General features: G+C 43.9%; 1 pseudogene; it reads left to right on the top strand.

Annotated features, from left to right (window-relative positions):
* The first annotated feature begins 5,925 nt into the window (after positions 1 to 5,925).
* On the top strand, positions 5,926 to 6,273 carry LOC100434267 (large ribosomal subunit protein eL34-like; annotated as a pseudogene).
* Positions 6,274 to 6,535: the final 262 nt, after the last annotated feature.

Below are 6,535 nucleotides of genomic sequence, written 5' to 3'. Positions count from 1 at the left end.
GCATTGCCTCTCCCTGGTCCCTCTGCTCCAGGGGCCACACTGATGGGTCTTCTGTTTCATAATCACCGATCTCTGCCTCATCTCGGGTCTTTGTTCTGGGTCTGCCCTTGGCCAGGATGATGTCTTCCCCTCAAGTGGCCCCTTCTCATCCTCTGGGTCTCAGCTTCAATGTCAACCTTCGGAGACACTCTCCTGACCAATACCCCTAAAATGCAACCCCTGCCACTCTGGTTCAGGCCTATGCTCATTTTCTTCACAGCCCCCACTACAATTGCACATAGTTATTTGCCTGGTTATCTGTCTTCATGTTTCCCTCCCACTGGCATATAAGCAACATGAGGGCAGGGCTGTGACAACCTTGTTGACAGTGACACCACCTCCATTTGCCTAGGACTGCACCTAATATGTGATAAATTCTCAGTCAAAACACACTGAATGACCTAAGTTAACCTTGAGTGGACATTGACCTTTCCTGTAAGCTCTTCAGTCACAGAACAGTCCTCTGAAGACCAGGGGGTGGCTTTCCTGATAGGTCCCACGGTACTGCCTACTCCAGGCAAGCTCCTGCACTCTACCTTGGCATAGCCAAATGTAGGCTGGCTTGTGGCAGGAAACACATATAGTCTATGTCAGTCTCAAAGTAGCATTAAGTGTTTTTTGTTTTGTTTTTTGTTTGTTTGTTTGTGTGTTTGTTCGTTTATTTGACAGAGTGTCACTCTGTCGCCCAGGCTGGAGTTCAACGGCGGGATGTTGGCTCACTGCAATGTCCGCCTCCCAGGTTCAAGAAATTCTCCTGCCTCAGCCTCCCGAGTAGCTGGGACAACAGGTGCATGCCACTACACCTGGCTAATTTTTTTGTATTTTTAGTAGAGACAGGGTTTCATTGTGTTAGCCAGTATGATCTCTATCTCTTGACCTTGTGATCTGCCCACCTCGGCCTCCCAAAGTGCTGGGATGACAGGCGTGAGCCACCGCACCCAGCCAGTAGCATTCAGTGTTCTTACATTTTATGTCACAAAGTGGCAGGGGTCCCATGACATGACATTGGACATTGTGTGGGCCATGGGCAGATAAGCTTGCACCAGAGCCCATGGCAACCATGAGTTCTGAGAAGCTGAAATGCACATGTGGGAAATTTGATATTTCAATACAATAACAGAATTTCTCTATTTCCATCAGAGAAGGTCACTAGGAATGGAATTAAGCATAAAAAAGGAGGTTAGGGTTTTGTTTGTTTATTTGTTTTTTTCAGCTTGTAATTAAGCCATCAGGCAATGGCATTTTACTGAAAGTAGCTGCTGTATGTCCCTCTGGTGCCTGGGGTTCCTGCTCAGGCTTCCCTTGCAAACCCCACAGGAGGCCGGAGGAGGCTGCTCAGGAAATTCTCACTGCGTCAAAGCACAGCCTCACCCTCTTTAGGCCGAGCAGTTTCAAAGTGTGGACATATCAGACTTATTAAAGGGGACAAGGGCTGAGTGAAATCCTGGAATAGATGAAGGGGGCACAAGCTCTGGTAGACACCCAGTGACTTGTCTAGGAAACAGGAGGTGAGGTACAGGGGCATAAAGGCACTCTCTTCTGACGGCTTCCATGTCCCTGGTAAGTTGGGAATGGGACCCAACTCCCCTCAAGTGAGAGCAGGAGGAAGGAGCATTGGAGGCTCCAGGACAGAGGAGTATGAGCTGGTATCCAGGAAAGGGAGGAGCCAGCTAATTAATAAACTGCAGTGGGATTGGCTGGCAATAATTAGGGGCCACTGAGGTCCAGTCAGCAATGCAGAGTGACACCCATTGGCATTGGTTGGGCTTTGTCTCCATGCTGTTTGGGTTCACACGTGTGGGTGGGTGCAGAGATACAGACACCTGGGGAGGGATTTTTCCAGGCAAGCATGAGAGTGACAAGCAGGGCAACTGAGTTGTAAGTCTTCGCCAGGGACTGATTAAAATGATGGAATGTGGCTTTACGTTTCAGGTTTTATGTTTAAGTCTTTAATCCACTTTGAGAAAACATAGGGAAAAAGCTTCTTGGTATTAGCCTTGACAATTATTTTTTAGACATGATCCCAAAAGCACAGGCAACAAAAGCAATCATAGGTGGGATTGCATCAAACTAAAAAGCTTCTGCACAGCAAAGGAAACAACAGAGTGGAGAGACAGCCTGCCGAATGGAATAAGATGTGTGCAAACCATGTATCCTATGTGGGGTTAATGTCCAAAAGGTATAGGGAACTCAAACAACTCAACAGCAAGAAAGCAAACCACTTGATTAAAAATGGACAAATAACCTAAATGAACATTTCTCAAATGAAACACACAAATGGCCAACAGTTTTATGAAAAAATGCTCAACATCACTAATCATCGGGGAACTACAAATTAAAATGAGATATCACCTAACACCTTGAGAAAGGCTATTATCAAAAAGACCAAAGGCAGGTGTCAGTGAGGATGTGGAGAAAGAGGAACCCTTGTACTGTTGGTGGGAATGTAAGTTAGACCAGCCATTATGGAAAACAATTTAGAGGTTCCTCAAAAAATTAAAAATAGAACTACCATGTGATCCAGCAATCCCACTACTGGGGATATATCCAAAGGAATGAAATCAGTATCTAGAAGAAATATCTGTATGTCCGCCTTTGTTGCATTATTATTCACAGTACCCAAGACATGCCATCAACCTCTAAGCGTCCATTGATGGATGAACGAATAAAGAAAATGTGGTATATGCACACATGTGATATACATACTCCACATCCTCACTAACACAGCAGAATACTACTCAGCCTTAAAAAATACATTTCCAACAACATGAATGAACCTGGAGGACATTATGCTAAGTGAAATAAGCTAGACTCAGAAAGACAAATACTGCATGATCTCACTTATATGTGGAGTGTAAAAAAGTTGAACTTTATAGAGGCAGAGAGTAGGATAGTGGTTATCAGTGCCCAGGGGTGAGAATGGGGAAATGCTGGTCAAAGGGTGTGAAGTTTCAGTTAGACATGAGGAGTGAGCTCTGGCGACCTATCGTACATCATGGTGGGTATAGTTAATATTGTGTTCTTAAAACTTGCTCAGAGAGGCTGGGCGCGGTGGCTCACACCTGTAATCCCAGCACTTTGGGAGGCCGAGGCGGGCGGATCACGAGGTCAGGAGATCGAGACCATCCTGACTAACACGGTGAAACCCTGTCTCTCCTAAAAATACAAAAAATTAGCCAGACATGGTGGTAGGCGCCTGTAGTCCCAGCTACTCAGGAGGCTGCGGCAGGAGAATGGCGTGAAACTGGGAGGCAGAGCTTGCAGTGAGCCGAGATTGTGCCACCGCACTCCAGCCTGGGCAACAGAGCGAGACTCTGTCTCAAAAAAAAAAAAAAAAAAAAAAAGAATTGCTAAGAGAGTAGATCTTAAATGTTCCTTCCACAAAACATGACAGGTATGTGAGGTGGTAGATGTGTTAATTGGCTTGATTGTGGTAATTATTTCACAATGTATACGTATATCAAAATATCATGTTGTTCGCCATAAATGTAAACATTTTTTGTCAATAACGCTTCAATAAAGCTGGGAAAAAAGAGAGTTGATTCAAATGTATGCCACATTAAATACACCCCACTATGTAATTTTTTAATGATGGAATATGGGGTCTTTTCATTATAAGTTCTTTCGTGGCATTTGATTGGTTACCATGTCCATGATTACAATTTTTTTTTTTTGACACAGAGTCTCCCTCTGTCACCCAGGCCGGAGTGCAATGGCATGATCTTGGCTCACTGCAACTTGAGTAGCTGGGATTGCAGGCACCTGCCACCACGTCCAGCTAATTTTTGTAGTTTTAGTACAGACGGGGTTTCTCCATGTTGGCCAGGCTGGTCTCAAACACCTAACCTCAAGTGATCTGCCTACCTTGGCTTCCCAAAGTGCTGGGATTACAGGCACGAGCCACTGCACCTGACCATGATTGCTAATATTTTTAAGTAGAAAAAACAAATGTAAAGCAGATGCTGGTCAGATTAAGAATGAGCCGGTCCTAAGAGATAGTGCATGGAAGCACGCCAGAGTTCATCCTGCACCCTTGCCTCCCGGGGCAAGGGAATCACCTGGACACGGGGTGTGAGGAGCACCCCTAGAATCTCCAGCACCTCTCAATGGGTTTTCTGGTCAGGGTTTGGCTCTCCAGGGCACAGCTTCCACCCTTCCTAAGATAGAGTCCACTCCACTCTTACGTAAAATAGGAGTTAATATACCAAAGGCAGGCAGGGGGAGAGACTGTCCATCTGTTATGGGTTGGGTTGTGTCCCCCCAAATTCACTGTTGAAGTCCTGATCTTCTGAAGTCTTTACAGGAGTGGTTAAGTTAAAATGAGGCCTTGAGGGTCTGTCCTAATCTAAAATCATTTGTGTGTATGCATATATTCATTGCAGCACTATTCACAATAGCAAAGACATGGAATCAACCTAAATGCTCATTAGTGGTAGACCGGATAAAGAAAATGTGGTACACAGACACCATGGAATACTATGCAGCCATAAAAAGAACAAGATCCTGTCCTTTGCAGGAACATGGATGGAGCTGGAGGCCATTATCCTAAGCGAACTAACACAGGAACAGAAAACCAAATACCACATATTCTCACTTGTAAGTGGGAGCTAAATGATGAGAACACATGGACACATGGAGGGGAATAACGCACACTGGGGCCTCTCAGAGAGTGGAGGGTAGGAGGAGGGAGACGATCAGGAAAAATAATCAATGGGCACTAGGCTTAATATACCTGGGTGATGAAATAATCTGTGCAACAAACCCCCATGATACAAGCTTACCTATGTGACAAACCTGCATTTGTACCCATGAACTTAAAATAAATGTTTAAAAAAGAAGCAATTAGGATACAGACACGTAGAGAGGGAAGTCTGCAAGCCAAGGAGAGAGGCTGCAGGAGAATCCAAACCTAACACTTTGATCCTGGACTTCCAGGCTCCATGACTACGCGACAATAACCTTCTGCTGTTTATGCCCCCAATGTGTGTAACTTCCTTATAGTAACCCCAGCAAACGCATACATCATCCAGACTAGGTAGGCCATTTTTCTAAAATATTACTAAACTATGTCAAATATTTAAACACTGTTTTGTAAAATACAAGCTGAAGTGTTTGAACAACGTTTCCTCATTTGCACATTTATGCGCCAGTGAATTGCTGGTTGACATATTCATAGGTTTAAGCATATGGCATCTGGTTCATTTCATATATGTTTGGTTTCATCACATTGAATTCTGTTGTCACTTATATTAAGTCCCCAAAAGACCTTTTCATGAATGTTAAGGAGAAATCATGATATAATGAAATCAGATAAATAAACAATTGAATATGGTGAATCCAACCAAAATTAAAAGTTGTCATATTAGGTTCGAGTTTGTACTATTTTGAGTGATAGTAACATATTACGGAATGAGATACAAACAAGATGCATTCCTAATTATATGTGTCTGTGCACGTGTGTGTGTGTGTGTGTGTGTGTTTGTGTGTGTGTGTTGATGTATAAACGCTGGACAAAAAAATGTTTTCTGAAAGAACTATTTGAAGGCAAATAGTTCTTCAGTTAAATAGTTCTTCAAATAGTTAAGAAACTATTTTATAAATAGTTCTTCTTTAAATAGTTCTTCAAATAGTTAAACTATTTGAAGTTTCTAAAAGAACTATTGGAAAGTGGATAAGAACAGGCAGAAACTGGAAGAGTGTCCATCTGTAAGGGGTAAGGATTTGCCTGGTTTTCCGCTGGGGCTGATATAGAAAGTACAGCCTCTCTCACTGCCTTGAGGGCTCAGCGGATGAGAAGGGATTCCTAAATGGCTGGAAAATGAGGGGGGAAAGGCCAGGTGGAAAGTAGGAAGGGAGTGCTTCCGGGGATGTCTGCAGGCACTCAGAATGGTCTGGCGTTTGACATACTGTCGTAGGCTTTCCTAAAATACAGCCTCTAACAAAACTAGGCTGCCCCGACCCCCTGGTAATGGAATTGTTTACCTTTATACCAAGAAGGTTGAGAAAGCACCAAAATCTGCATGTGGCGTGTGCCCAGGCAGACTTCGAGGGGTTCATGCTGTAAGACCTAAACATTCTTTGTCCAAAACAAAGAAACATGTCCGCAGGGCCTGTGGTGGTTCCATGTGTGCTAAATGTGTTCGTGACAGGATCAAGCATGCTTTCCTTATCGAGGAGCAGAAAATTGTTGTGAAAGTGTTGAAGGCACAAGCACAGGGTCAGAAAGCTAAATAAAAAATGAAACTTTTTGAGTAATAAAAATGAAAAGACTTAAAAAAAAGAAAGGAGCAAGGGGGGGAGCCCTAAAACCTGTGTAGAAATTCCCCCAGGTCTTCAACTGACCTCTCAGCTATGCCTGAGTGGCAGAGAGTCCAGGGAAACTTCCAGAAGGAGCCAGCTGGAGTGCTGAGGAGACAAGGGAGGAACCAGAAAATAAGATGTAGTAAATCTCAAAAGGTTGACATTTTGGGGAGCATGTTCTCTGACCACAGTGAAA

Source organism: Pongo abelii, chromosome 5, assembly GCF_028885655.2.
Source record: "Pongo abelii isolate AG06213 chromosome 5, NHGRI_mPonAbe1-v2.0_pri, whole genome shotgun sequence".
In the NCBI taxonomy this organism is placed as follows: domain Eukaryota; kingdom Metazoa; phylum Chordata; class Mammalia; order Primates; family Hominidae; genus Pongo; species Pongo abelii.
The sequence above is the reverse complement of the archived record's forward strand: the minus strand, read 5'-3'. Positions and strand labels throughout refer to the sequence as shown.